Below are 15,810 nucleotides of genomic sequence, written 5' to 3'. Positions count from 1 at the left end.
TGCCTGCGGACAGGGAAGGGGGCAATTGCCCTCCTCTTACTCCCCCTCACCCTCTTCTTACCCCCCTCCCCTCTTCTTACCCCCCTCCCCCTCTTCTTACCCCCTTCTTACTCCCACTCTCTTCTTACCCCCCTTCTTACTCCCCCTCCCCCTCTTCTTACTCCCCCCTCCCTCTCTTCTTTCTCCCCCCTCCCCCTCTTCTTACTCCCCCCTTGTGGTTCGAAAATAGTTACAAACAGGTGGGAGGCTGGGTGGATTTAAACTAAAAAGAAATTAAAAAAAGTAATCGGTTAATGTTTGGGGAGGGGAGGGGAGGGGAGGGTGCTGTCAGTGTGTGTATGTCTGAGTGATTGTGTGTGTCTGGCTGTCAGTGTGTGTATGTCTGTCAGTGTGTATGTGAGTGATTGTGTATGTATGTCTGTCAGTGTGTATGTGAGTGATTGTGTATGTATGTCTGACAATGTGTATGTGAGTGATTGTGTGTGTCTGGCTGTCAGTGTGTGTGTGGGCTTGTAAAAATGCAGTTAGTGATAAAATAGTTACTTGACAAATTTAAAAATGCACCTAGGTAAGGGCTCCCTTTTTAACACACAAATAAAATTCTGTTGGCTTGGTTTAGTGACTTCAAATACTAAAATTGTAGTTCCAGCATACCAAATTCTTCAAAGTTTTATCTTTAAAACAGTGAATTCTCTCCATGCAATCTAAAGCTTTCAAAAAATTGATTAACACCTGTGACAAAAAGAGACTTAAATGTGTCACATGACACAAGATGTCTCTTTCTATAGCTGCTCTAGTTTTATAGAAATTATTAAAAGCAAAGCTACAAAAAAAGTAATTTTTACACACAAAGCATAGAACAAATGCATAGCAAAACTGCCAATATTGCCTCAGTCCCAAACACACAACATCTCTGAAAAACCTTAGTAGGTGGATTAATCACCTCATTATAATTATTGAAAGGTATTGCGAGAATACCTGACCACGGGGTGCCCCTCCGTGTTATCCGTTTTGATGAACAGGGTCCAGAGGGTAACTGCAGGATTGTAAAACAGATTATAGTGTCCAGAAAAAAATGTGGTCACGCCAATCCTCTGCCGCTCCACCTGCAACTACCGATGGGTAGTCTGGCTGGAGTAAACACTTGGGGTAGTGTAGAGAAATGCCGCAGCCGGTAGCGATTCCCCTTTTTCAATTATATTTCTTTTCCTATTCCTTCCCCCCTTCCCCCCTTCCCCTATTATTGTTTAGTTTTATCTTTATTTATGTTAGGGCCTAAGAACTATGAGTTGCGAGAGTGAGAGATATATATTTACAGTTCCCTGTTGGAATTGTGATTATATCTTCGATCATAAGACTAGTAATTTCTGTATGTATTTTACTATTCACAAATCCCTCCCCGCAGAGGGTCTTCCACATATTTATATTAGATGCATTTTATTCTGTTTTATTATTTACTCAATACTCTATTTGATTTATTTATCTGGTGTTCATTAAGTAACATTATTGGAAAATTCCCTCATTAAGCAAGAATTGTTATGGATTCTTCTATTAAGTAAGAATGGGGTATTTCTTATTTTTGAATTAAGCTGGCTTTCAATACCAATTTAAGTTGTAAGTCATGTAATCATTAATATTTATACGTGTTGAACAAGGTTTTGTCCTGATTATTTTTTATTACGATTTACTGAGGTTTACTATATCAAGTATGCATGTTCAATAAAGTAATTTGTGTATTATAATTCAAGGATTTTACAATTATCATGACGGAAAGTCATGATTTTATTAAAGACACGGAGGCGAGTATTATGCTGCACTCTTTCTTTATTTCCCTCAGCAGCAAAGAAACATTATTGAAAAAAAAAACATTAGAAACAGGTCTGCCTTCCAACAGGCAATGTCCGCCTAGCAACATGCTCATCCAATCAGTGCCATCCTTTCCCTATAGCTGGCGGAGCGTTGATGATCATTTCCTCTTTCTTTCTTGCGACTCCCGAAGAAACTCAAACTCAGAACAGGAAACCAGAGTAAACCAAACGATTCGTAACAAAGCATGTGATTCCAAGAGGTCTTTTAACCAGGTCACGCTTAAGAAACAAGAGAAATATGGTAATTTCTTGAAAGTTATGGGTTGTCCGCATATATATAGGTCTAAATGTCTGCATGAACAGTGATAACTTTTCATATCAGTAGTAAGAGGCAACTACCAACCTGAGGACAACAATGGCAATAAAGTCCCATCATTATATAGTGCTCTAGAGCGATGTAGATATGTGATATCATCCCTACCGTCAAATTGAACTTACCTTGGAGATCTTTTCTCTGAAAACTTACCTCGACCCACCACTGAGCCGTCCGAGGGTGGGTGGGTGGGATAATACTCGCCTCCGTGTCTTTAATAAAATCATGACTTTCCGTCATGATAATTGTAAAATCCTTGAATTTTATTAAAGACCCCGAGGCTCCTATTATGCTATTTCAAAGCTGTGATATCACGGCTTCTGCAAAATGCTGGATTGGTTTGAAATAGAAATTACGGAAAGTAGATTCTGCGGACCAATCAGCCGCCTTCAGTATATCTTCCAAGCGACAACCCGCCATTGAGGCGAACTGAATGAGGAGAGAATATGGAGGTATCAATACCTGCCAAGGACATGAGCCATTTGACCCAGCGGGCCAAGGTAGGAGAGGATACCGGAGCATGCGGTTTACGGAAGGAGATGAAGAGTTGGGGTTCCGACCCAATCCGGAGGGATGCAGTACGAGCTTCGTACACCTTAAGACATGCTACTGGGCAGAGGATCGGTGTCGTGGGAAACGCTGGGTACAGGACCGATCTGGAGGAAGGATCGGGCAGTGACATCGAGAGCTCGAACATCTGACACTCTTTTGTATGAGACTAGACACAACAGCATAACTAGTTTAGCTGAGAGTTGTTTTAAGGATAGAGACTCATTGTCTGGCCACCTAGTCAGGAATGTTAGTACCAGGGAAACGTCCCACAGGGAGGAATAGCGAGGTAAGGGTGGCCTTGCGAAGCGGATGCCTCTTAGAAGGCGACAAACCAATGGGTGTCGTCCTATTGGAATCCCGTCAATGCCGGTATGGCCGGCTGAGATAGCTGATCGGTAGAGGTTTACCGTTCTGTATGCTTTCCCGTTATCATACAGGGAGGTCAAAAATTGCAGGACAGTTGTCACAGGAGTTGATAGGGGATCCACACCCCGTGCCATGCACCAACCATCCCATGTGCGCCAAGCAGACTTGTAAGACTGTCTCGTGCCGGGTGCCCATGCGCCCTCGAGAAGTCGTAAAGTCGATTGCGAAACTCCCTCGATTGACCAGGGTCCCTGGAAATCAGCCACGCCACGAGGCGGAGGAGACCCTGAAGTATCAGGGGGTGGGGGTTCCCATCGGGGTCCCGGAGGAGAGATTGGGCATCCGGGAGGAGTCGTGAGATGGAGGAGGCAACGAGGGATAAGGGCAAATGGAGGGAATGCATAGTTCCTGGCTGTTGACCAGTCTTGTGAGAATGCATTCGTAGCCGCTGCCGTGGGGTCTGGCCTCCAACTGAAGAAGGTCGGAAGTTGGGAGTTCAAGCGAGAGGCAAATAAGTCTATTGCCAGAGGACCCCGCAGATCCCAAATGCGTTGGAAGATTTGTGGATCGAGGTGCCAATCGCTGGAGTCCCGCAGGTGGCGGGAGTACCAATCTGCCGTAGTGTTGCATAACCCGGGCAAATATTCCGCCTTGACCGTCATGTTGTGTTGCAGACAAAACTGCCAAAAATCTCAAGCCAAATTCGCTAGAACTTTGGATCTTGTGCCACCGAGGTGGTTGATCTAACGGACAGCCGATATGTTGTCCATCTTCAGTAGGATTGAGCACTGGGACAGTGTTGGGGAGAGGCTGCGAATCGCAAAGGATCCTGCTAGGAGTTCCAAGCAATTTATGTGGAGCCTGGATTCCGCTTCCGACCATCGTCCGCCTGTGGAGATATCTCCGCAGTGTGTGCCCCAACCGTAAGAACTCGCTGCCGACTCGATGACTATATCTGGGGCTGAGCCGAAGATGGCTCTGCCATTCCACGCCTCCATGTGCAGGAGCCACCATTGGAGTTCTTTTTTCGCTTCTGCATCTAGAGTCAGAGTATCCTCGTATGAGGCGCCGCCTCTGAGGTGTGACGCTTGTAAGCGCTGTAGGGCTCTGTAATGAAGGGGGCCCGGAAATATGGCCTGTATGGAGGCCGCTAGAAGCCCAATCACTCTGGCCAGGTGTTTGAGCGATATTTGCGGAAAGGTAAGAACTCGTCTTATCTCTTTCTTGATATTTCTCATCTTGGAGGTTGGTAAATGCAATGTTTGCGTTTCTGAGTCCACCAGGAGACCTAGGAACTCTATTTGTTGAGTGGGGACTAGGATGGACTTTTCCCAATTTATAATAAAGCCCAAGTTCTGTAGCAAGGTTGTGGTCCAACCGAGGTGAATATGGAGTAGTGGTACTGACTGGGATAACAGCAGGATGTCGTCTAAGTATATGGTTAGACGAATCCCCCGACTGCGTAGTAGCGCGATAACGGGCTTCATGAGCTTGGTGAAACACCAAGGTGCGGAAGAGAGCCCGAAGGGAAGGCAGCGGAACCGCCATTTCCTTTCCTGCCATGTGAATTGCAGAAAGTTTTGGTGCGCCTGCGCAATGGGTACTGTGAGGTACGCGTCTCTTAGGTCGAGTTTGACCATCCAGTCCACTGGCTGGAGCAAATCCCGTAGGCAATGGATGCCTTCCATCTTGAAATGATGGTAGGTTACGTAGGTGTTTAAATGTTTGAGGTTGATGACCGGGCGGGAACCGCCCCCTTTTTTGGGGACAATAAATAAGTTGCTCACAAAACCCGGGGTATACATCGGGATTTCTTGAAAAGCACCTTTGAGTGCCAAATCTCGAACTTCCTCGGAGACGAGGGTCGTGTCTATTGGGGAAAAAGCAATCTCCCTGGGTGGGGAGAGTTGAGTAGGCAGGGGCACAAAATCTATGAGATACCCTTGGACTGCCTTGAGGATCCACACGTCTGACGTAATTAGAGCCCAGACGTGGGAAAAATGTGTGAGTCTGCCCCCTATCACCATATGTGAAGAAAATTGAGAAAGGTAGCTTACCGTAAGGACGTCTTCCTGAAGGAACGCCTCGTGCACCTCTCGACACCCAAGGCCTGCCTCGTTGGGGAAAGAAGGTCGGAGCGGACCTCTGGTCAGAAAAGGGGGTTCTCCCCATATAGGAGCCTCGGCTCGGGCGCAAGCCTCTATTGACTCTGCCGGACAGACGGCCCCTTGCTCTGCCGGCCCCAACAAAAACCTTTGGGTGGAACACCCTCTTTAGATTTGATTGTGCCTTGTCCAAGGCCGTGAATGTGTGGACGTATGAGCCCAGGTCTTTCACGAAAGACTCTCCAAAAAGGTACCATTTTGCTTGGGCACCTGGTTCAGTAATAGCCATATTTACAAGTTTGGGCTCTATTTTAATCAGTATAGATTTGCGACGCTCTGTAGCAAGAGCTGTATTGGCATTGCCTATGAGGCATATCACCCTCTGAATCCAACCTCTAATAGTGAGGCGGTCTAAGGCCTCGTCTTGCGCCAAGGATTCCTCCACGGCTTCAAAACATTTTGTTGCTGGACCTAAGATATCCAAGACTTTGTCTTGGCAATTATAGAGCGAAAAGTCTAAGCCTTTCTTAGGTTTCCAACCCGTTTTGCTCAGAAATTGTATGATTTTTGGGTCGACTTGGGGTGTCTTACCGACCTCGTCTGGCACGGTTGGGCGTGGGCATTCGGCCCTCAGCTTATTTCGTGTCACCTTATCCAAAGGCTTACGAATCCGTGAAGCAACATATTGCGCCACATGTTCGGCCGGTGACCATTCCGCAGAGCGGGGGTGAGGTAAATCATCCGGCTCGAACAATGGTTCGCCCTGTGGGTCAAGGATTTTTCCTTGTTTGTTTAAATCAGAACTGGACGTGCCAGTGTTATCTATTTTATTGGAGGGATTAAACTCCTCATCCATTCAGTAGTCCGAGTCTGAGTCGGACAAATCATTAGACTGATCAGAGTCTATGTTAGGGGCACTCTCCTCATCCGAACTGAGTTCTGACTCAGTATATTCAGGTTGGGCTTTAGCCCCCTTCCATTGTCTAGCCGCTTTTGCCCGGCTAGAGGCTCTTTTGCGCGGTGGATTAATATTCGCGCCATCTGTGACAGGTGTTTTTCTGTCCATCATTGGTTTGGAGGAGTGCTTTATTTTTGCCGAGGCTTTGCGGCCGGGGCGTGGTGGGTGAGAAGTGGATGGTATCGCGACTGGCATGGCGGTCGGAGGGACCATTTGTTGGGCCTGCCTTAGTGCCTGGGTAAAAGTCTTTGATATGGAGGAAGACATAATGTCCATGGCAGATGCCAGGGCTTTAGAGACAGACTTGGACACAGTAGTGTCCATGATAGCCTGAATTTCCTCTGATGCTGGGAAATCCAATTCATCCCCAGAAACTACAGGGGGAAAACCCAAGGCTGTTTGAGGGTTAGCTTTTGTACCTGAGGGACCAGGTATATCATTAGGAGATTGCATGATTGCAATTGAAATGACAGGCAGAAAATAGTTAACTGACTTTAATACTAGGTTAGATCAGGGTTAAGTAACCCAGAAACACTACCAGATACACAAAACTGAAGATTTTAGCAGGTAAAAACAGACTACTCACAGGTATTATCAAATAATGGGGGGAGCAGGAGAAAGGGGGGACCGTCCGCCACTAATACTGGACACCAACTCCGATCAAGGGACGGAGTGGGCGTTCCAGGGTTAAAGGGCGGGAAAAAAACGGAAGAAAATGGCCGCCGCGACGACGGAAACCAAAAAGATGGCCGCCGCGGACGAAACTACAGACCTAGTAACCGCCGATCGCGGTACTGTCAGTTTCCCAGCCGCAGGGGAGCGAGAGGTGGTGTGCGGCTGACAGTGCGGTCGGAGTTAAATCCAACCGCGGAATAGAGCCGGACCGGACGGTTCCCGCTGCGGCTTCCCCGATTGTGCGCGCATGCGCGGTCGGTCAGATGCCCGCGAAAATAGAGCGGGCAATTATTAAATGGCAACCAGGACCTGTAAAGTCCTGCAAAACAGGGCACCCACTAAAGGGTTAAGTCCTGAGTAAATGCCAGAAAAGAGACATGAAATCAATTAGTAACCATAAAGGTACAGGTTAAACCAGTACCAAGGGTACTTATTACATATAATTCAATAAGTAATAGCAAAAAAACAATCACATACAATTAAAATACTAATCGTAAATCAATTATAATAATCATTAGTTGATCCCACAGTTGGAGAACTGTGAGAGATCTACTTATCTGAGGGAAAGCAGCAAAGAAAGAGGAAATGGTCATCAACGCTCCGCCAGCTATAGGGAAAGGATGGCACTGATTGGATGAGCATGTTGCTAGGCGGACATTGCCTGTTGGAAGGCAGACCTTAATGTTTTTTTTCAATAATGTTTCTTTGCTGCTGAGGGAAATAAAGAAAGAGTGCAGCATAATAGGAGCCTCCGGGTCTTTAATAAAATTAATAATAAAATGTTTATTTTTTATGTGCAATATGTTTGTTCAGAAATTGAATGCATTTGATTTTAGGGTGTTCTAAGAATCACACCAGGTTTTTACAGAAGCACTGATATGTCCAGTATTTCGGGTATACAGCGACAGGGAAAAAGTATTTGATCCCCTGCTGATTTTGAACGTTTGACCACTGACAAAGAAATGATCAGTCTATAATTTTAATGGTAGGTGTATTTTTTAATTGTTTTTTTACATTCTTTATTTTATTGAGACACGATGAAATGCTTTACAGAGAGGAAAAGGCAAAGTGAAGAATAGCACATAGTGCTATGGCAGTGGCACAGGAGTTAGCTATTAAGCCGAGTCATTTGTCTCTTTTTCATTTTTTGTATCATGTGTAAAACAAACTTAAACATATCAAGTAACACAGTCCAGATGCTGTGGACTACATCTCCCACAATGTTCTAACAGCCATAATGCTGGCAAAGCATCATGGGAGGTGTAGTCCAAAACATCTACAGTGCCGAAGGTTGCCTATCCCTGGTCTAGTGAATACTCAAACACATTTTTAGACGTGTGTACAGGTCTGTGGCTGTTGAGGTGCAAGCGGAATACAGGCATGTGCTACCTGCAGAAAATATTGGGCTATCAGCTTGAGATTAATAGTACAGGGCTATGCAATCCTGGGCTTGTCGTGTTTAGTGGTAGAGGGGACTTTCCACAAAGTGTAGATTGTGCGGGAGTTTCTCCCTCTTGCGGTTCATTTGTTTTAGGTAAGGCGTAAATTAAGAGCCTGTTGGGTGAGATCAAGTCCAGATTGCATCAGTCTTAAAGGGAGTGCTCCTAATCTCAGCTCATTACCTGTGTAAAAGACACCTGTCCACAGAAGCAATCAATCAGATTCCAAACTCTCCACCATGGCCAAGACCAAAGAGCTGTCAGGGACAATGTCAGGGCCAAGATTGTAGACCTACACAAGGCTGGAATCAGCTACAAGACCATTGCCAAGCAGTTTGGTGAGAAGGTGACAACAGTTGGTGCGAATATTCGCAAATGGAAGAAACACAAAATAACTGTCAGTCTCCCTCGGTCTGGTGCTCCATGCAAGACCTCACCTTGAGGAGTTTCAATGATCATGAGAACAGTGAGGAATCAGCCCAGAACTACACGGTAGGATCTTGTTAATGATCTCAAGGCAGCTGGAACCATAGTCAGCAAGAAAACAATTTGTAACACACTACACCTTGAAGGACTGAAATTCTGCAGCGCCTGCAAGTTCCCCCTGCTCAATAAAGCACATGTACAGCCTTGTCTGAAGTTTGCCAATGAACATCTGAATGATTCAGAGGAGAACTGGGTGAATGTGTTGTGGTCAGATGAGACCAAAATTGAGTTCTTTGAAATCAACTCACCATTAGTGATGTCGCGAACACTAAATTTTCGGTTCGCGGACGGGAACTTCCGCAAATGTTCGCGAACGGGCGAACCGTGCGAACCGCCATAGACTTCAATGGACAGGCGAATTTTAAAACACACAGGGACTCTTTCTGGCCACAATAGTGATGGAAAAGTTGTTTCAAGGGGACTAACACCTGGACTGTGGCATGCCGGAGGCGGTTCCATGTCAAAACTCCCATGGAAAATTACATAGTTGATGCAGAGTCTGGTTTTAATCCATAAAGGGCATAAATCACCTAACATTCCTAAATTGTTTGGAATAACGTGCTTTAAACGAATCAGGTATGATGTTGTATCGATCAGGTAGTGTAAGGGTTACGCCCGCTTCACAGTGACAGACCAAACTCCCCGTTTAACGCACCGCAAACAACCGCAAACAGTCCTCTATATACAGAGTAAACATGGCTCCCTCTATATACAGAGTAACATGGCTCCCTCTGTATACTGTGTAAACATGGCTCCCCTCTATATACAGTGTAAACATGGCTCCCTCTATATACAGAGTAACATGGCTCCCTCTATATACAGTGTAACATGGCTCCTCTCTATATACAGAGTAACATGGCTCCCCTCTATATACAGAGTAACATGGCTCCCCTCTATATACAGTGTAAACATGGTTCCCTCTATATACAGTGTAAACATGGCTCCTCTCTATATACAGAGTAACATGGCTTCCCTCTATATACCGTGTAAACATGGCTCCCTCTATATACAGAATAACATGGCTTCCCTCTATATACCGTGTAAACATGGCTCCCCTCTGTATATAGAGGGAGCCATGTTTACACTGTATATAGAGGGGAGCCATGTTTACACGGTATATAGAGGGAAGCCATGTTACTCTGTATATAGAGGGAGCCATGTTACTCTGTATATAGAGTGGAGCCATGTTACTCTGTATATAGAGGGGAGCCATGTTACACTGTATATAGAGGGAGCCATGTTACTCTGTATATAGAGGGAGCCATGTTTCCACTGTATATAGTGTAACATGGCTCCCCTCTATATACAGAGTAACATGGCTACCCTCTATATACAGTGTAAACATGGCTCCCCTCTATATACAGAGTAACATGGCTCCCCTCTATATACAGTGTAAACATGGCTCCTCTCTATATACAGAGTAACATGGCTCCCCTCTATACAGGGGCGTACCTGGAGCATTTGGCACCCGGGGCGGATCCTTTATTTGGCACCCCCCTCCCCAACTTTGAAATGTAAAAAACAGCTGCAATTTTTTTTAAATGTATGTTTATGCAGTGTGTGTATAGTGTGTACAGTGTGTGTATATTGTGTGTATAGTGAGTGTGTATAGTGTGTATAGTGTGTGCAGTGTGTGTATAGAGTGTGCAGTGTGTGCATAGTGTATGCTGTGTGTGTATAGTGTGTATGCAGTGGGTGCAGTGCATGTAGTGTGTGTATAGTGTGTGCATAGTGTGTGGTGTGTATGCAGTGTGTGTAGTGTGTGTAGTGTGTGTATATTGTGTGCAGTGTGTATGCAGTGTGTGCATAGTGTGTGCATAGTGTGCACATTGTGTGTATAGTGTGTGTAGTGTGTGTACATTGTGTGTATATTGTGTGTATAGTGAGTGCAGTGTGTGTATAGAGTGTGCAGTGTGTGCATAGTGTATGCTGTGTGTGTATAGTGTGTATGCAGTGGGTGCAGTGCATATAGTGTGTGTATAGTGTGTGCATAGTGTGTGCAGTGTGTGTATAGAGTGTGCTGTGTGTGTATAGTGTGTGTGTAGTGTGTATGCAGTGTGTGTAGTGCATGTAGCGTGTGCAGTGTGTGTATAGTGTGTGCAGTGTGTATAGTGTGTGTGTGCAGTGTGTGCATAGTGTGTACAGTGTGTGTGTATATTGTGTGTATAGTGTGTGCAGTGTGTGCAGTGTGTATGTAGTGTGTGTGTATAGTGTGTGCATAGTGTATGCAGTGTGTGCATAGTGTGTACAGTGTGTGCGTAGTGTGTGTATAGTGTGTATAGTGTGTGCAGTGTGTGTATAGTGTGTATGCAGTGTGTGTATAGTGTGTATGCAGTGTGTGTATAGTGTGTGCAGTGTGTGTATAGTGAGTGCAGTGTGTGTATAGTGAGTGCAGTGTGTGTATAGTGAGTGCAGTGTGTGTATAGTGTATGCAGTGTGTATAGTGTGTGTATAGTGTGTGTACAGTGTGTGTAGTGTGTACAGTGTGTGTGTATATTGTGTGTATAGTGTGTGTATAGTGTGTGCAGTGTGTGTATAGTGTGTATGCAGTGTGTGTCCCCAAGCCCCTAGTCACACAACCAAATAAAAAAAGCCCCTACCTACCCCCCTCACCCTAAAAAATAGTGAAGGGGGAATAAAATTACTACCCTGTAAAGTAAAATTCAACTTACTATTCAACGTCTTCTTCTTCTAAAATCTTCATTTTTTTAGCCCCAAAAAAGGCCAAATAAAAAGCCATCATACCCGTCGAACTTAAAAATAAAATACAAAACCCGAGCACAAAAAAAATTAAGCCATCTTCACCCATGGAGGGCTCCGTGTCAGTGTTTATCAGGGATCCTTAGGATAGGTGTCAATCCATATCTGCCAAGTGACCCTATGTAGGGGGAACAGTCCCTATTCTGCTCAGTGTCAGTGTCTGGAGGGAGTATCTGCAGTAACACAGAGTGTCTGGGGGGAGTATCTGCAGTAACACAGGGTGTCTGGAGGGAGTATCTGCAGTAACACAGAGTGTCTGGGGGTAGTATCTACTTGTAACATTTATATGCACTAAAAAAAAAAATAATAAATTGAAAAAAAAATAAAAAATGGTTGCAGCTTCCGAATTAATCGAAAATGGATGCTGTCCAGTAGGTGGGAGGGTCTGCTAGGGAGGGTGGGCTGCTGATTGGCTGTAATGTGTCTGCTGACTGTGAGGTACAGGGTCAAAGTTTACTCAATGATGACGAATAGGGGGCGGACCGAACACCGCATGTGTTCGCCCGCGGTGGCGGACGCGAACATGCTATGTTCGCCGGGAACTATTCGCCAGCGAACAGTTCGGTACATCACTACTCACCATGTTTGGAGGAGGAGGAATGCTGACTATGATCCCAAGAACACCATCCCCACCGTCAAACATGGAGGTGGAAACATTATGCTTTGGGGGTGTTTTTCTGCACCGCATCAAAGGGACAACTGCACCGCATCAAAGGGACAATGGATGATGTGCCATGTACTGTCAAATCTTGGGTGAGAACCTCCTTCCCTCAGCCAGGGCATTGAAAATGGGTCGTGGATGGGTATTCCAGCATGTCAATGACCCAAAACATGCATCCAAGTCAACAAAAGAGTGGCTCAAGAAGAAGCACATTAATGTCCTGGAGTGGCATTGCCAAACCTTAATGACTAGTCTGATTACCAACAAGGGTTTTGCAACCAAGTACTAAGTTGAAGGGGTCAAATACTTATTTCAGTCATTAACATGCAAATAAATGTATAACTTTTTTGACATGCGTTTTTCCGGAATTTGTTTGTTTGTTATTCTGTCTCTCACTGTTAAAATACACCTACCATTAAAATTATAGGCTGATCATTTCTTTGTCAGTGGGCAAACGTTCAAAATCAGCAGGAGATCAAATACCTTTTTTTCTCACTGTAAATTATACCTTGTGTGCTCTGTACTTTCTCTTGATGAAGTCGCTGGATTGAAATGAAATGCGTAGGCATGGTGGATTTTTATCAGCCAGGATAAAAGCGTGCTGTGCTATTTACCTTTAAGTAAGCTGCATCCTTTTTCTGCAGCTACTGGCCGTGGCATTTGCTTTACACTTCCCCCACGTGTTTCCTCCAGCCTGACTACCCGTCAGTAGTTGCAGGTGGAGCGGCAGAGGATCGGCGTGATCGGATTTTTTCTGGACACTGAAGTTTGTTTTGAAATCCTACAGTTACTCTTTGGACCCCCAACTCCATCTGGACTCTGTTCATCAACGTGGAGGGGGTCCCCCTGTGGCCAGGTATTCTTTGGGACAAAGTTTTAGCTTTTTGGACACTTTTTGGTATTTCCCATCAGAATTTTAACAATTAGACCTTACAGATCAAGATTATTTGATGCATCCATAACGTATTTGTTTTTCTACCCATACATGCTAGGTTTGTGTTTGCAGATAGCTTCCCCAATTGCAACATTTAGCGCTCTAGCCTCTATCTTTTTTTTTTTTTTTTTTTTTATAAACCTCTCTTTCCAGGCTGCTACATGTGGATTCATTTTATTTGATACTGTAGCAAGTTTTTTTGGGGGATGTTTATGTAATTTATTTTGAGCTCAGAATTACATGAGGTTTTTGATACATTGTATGATTGTGACATAAGTGGTTCAAACTTTAGAGGTATATCCACTTTTAATAGATTCGTGATCACTGTGGGAACCTGTTTCCTGAGCTTGTTTGAAATGAAACAGATTTTACTATAACAGGTGTATTTTTAATATGTAAATTTTTTAATGTCAATTTTTGGAGCGCACATATAGCATGTTAGGTTTGAATTTTAGGTTACAAGTTGATCTTTATATGTATGTTGCTGCCCACCCTACAGGTGATACTCGAAAAATTAGAATATCGTGCAAAAGTTAATTTATTTCAGTAATGCAACGTAAAAGGGAAAACTAATATATGAGATAGACGCATTACATGCAAAGCAAGATAGTTCAAGACGTGATTTGTTATAAGTGCGATGATTATGGCTTGCCACCCCCTGATGGCGGCCCTGAGGCGGTCCAATGGTCAAAACTGGTAGCAGAGGAGGTAAGTCAAGAGTCAAGCAGAAGGTCAGAAGCCAGTAAACCCACGTATTGGGAGCAGGATGCCAGAGGTCAAAGGTCAGAAACAGGAAGAGTGGTCAGGGTTAAAGGACCACTCCACAACCCAAAAGCACTTTAGCTTACTGAAGTGCTTTATGGGTGAGTAGTGCCCCATAGAAACTTTTATAAATTAACTTGGAAACTCCCCTCTGGATGTCAATGAAACAGCCAGGGAGGATTCCTTCCTACTTCAGTTAGCTCCCCTGAGCTAACGGAAGTGGCAGGCATGCTCTACTTTAGATAAGCTCCTCAGACTCAAGTGCCCACACGACGGGGTGCGCGTGCATGCATGTAGCGGTGTGTGTCTGTGCACGCAACATGTGCGTGCACAAGCCGGCGCGTGTGTGCATGTGAAGACCATTTCAGATGTGAGAAGCCTCTTATTGGTTATTTTCCTGTGAAGAGACTGAAAGTCTTTTCCAGGAATAGGGGCTTTTGTAATCTCTTTTAGACTATGCTCCCAATGAATAAATACATGAAACTATGCATGCATGTATTTATTGGGGGTATGTTTACTAAACTGTGTTTTTTTTGGGGGGGGGGGTGTTTAGACCTTTGGAGTGGTCCCTTGGAGTGGTACTCTAAGGCCAAAGGTCAATAGCCAAGAGGTTTACTAGGAACCAGGAACAAGAACCATAAGCTAGGATTAGGGATCAGGAACCAGCACACTAGGATGCTTGGCAAGCACCAAGTGCAGTGCTTCAGTATTTATAGATAGAGCTAGTCGCATGACTGGTTCTCACCCCATACAGGCTCAGCTGCACGATGACTATAAAGGAGGAGATGGGACTGGGCACCACCTTGGCTAAATCACAGTCCCTCCCCTAAGTCCTCTCTCCCCAATCCCCTCTGAATCCCACTGTGCCATCTTGCCACAGGAGTGCCTAAGTCCTTTAGGGAGCTACCTTCAGAACGATGCTGGCGCCCTGTAACAGGTAAGTGCCGGCAGACCATGTGATAGTTCGCTTATGCAATGTACTGTTCTCAGCCATGAGACACCAGTTATCCAGTGCAAGGTGTGTGAAGGTTATTATTAGATATGTGCATTAATTGCATACATCTTTAAACAAATTAGCTCCTTTGACAATTAATCCATTTTTTTTCCAGAATTAATTAATAGGTTTTTGTTCTGGACAAATCAATGCTTTGTCACACGATTCAATTAGAAATATGAATGCAACAAATGCACATGTCTAGTTATTACAGTTCCTCTAGGATTGGCCAGCAATCTTTGCAACTAAGCTAATACTTGTATATTTGTTTTAATTAGCATGTGCTCCCAATTGCAAAGTTGAGGAAACCTCACCCTAAATACACTTCATGTAATCAGCAAAAGTAATGTGGTGACTGGCAACACAATTCTGAGAAATTGTCTGCTGAAAAATAGCATTCAATTCATAGGAATTCTGAATTTTATAAAATGGCAATTTGACTCTGAATTGTCTATAAATATGGACATTCGGAAGCATATTCAAAACTTGTCTGTGTCTTGGAAGCTTCTTTATACGAAGGAGCTGCACAGATGGCTTACCTAGCTGCCTGAGAGGGTAGATCAGATCCCTGATGGTAAAGCTAATAGACAGGACCAGATTATGAGCCCATTATTGGACCTGGTGCTGACAATTCTCATGCTCCTAATTACAGAATCTTATCGACAGAAAACACTAAAACAGTCATACCTCCCAAACGACATGTATCTGGTGGAGTTTGTACTGGAGGGAAACTAACAGGATATAGATATAAGAAAACACATACCCTATGCGGATCTCTCACTTTCATCTTTCAAGTAAATCCATTTCCCCTAACAGCAGTGTCCGGTGAAGCAGGATGTCGGTGGGCAGGGTAAAAGGTTGGGCCACTGACGCAAATCACACAAAGGTGCGAACATGCCCAAAAAAGGGGCAGGTATGCCAGAAGAATTGGAAGGCC

The sequence above is a fragment of the Pelobates fuscus genome, chromosome 9, assembly GCF_036172605.1.
Source record: "Pelobates fuscus isolate aPelFus1 chromosome 9, aPelFus1.pri, whole genome shotgun sequence".
Lineage (NCBI taxonomy): Eukaryota > Metazoa > Chordata > Amphibia > Anura > Pelobatidae > Pelobates > Pelobates fuscus.
Note: the sequence above shows the minus strand (reverse complement) of the source record.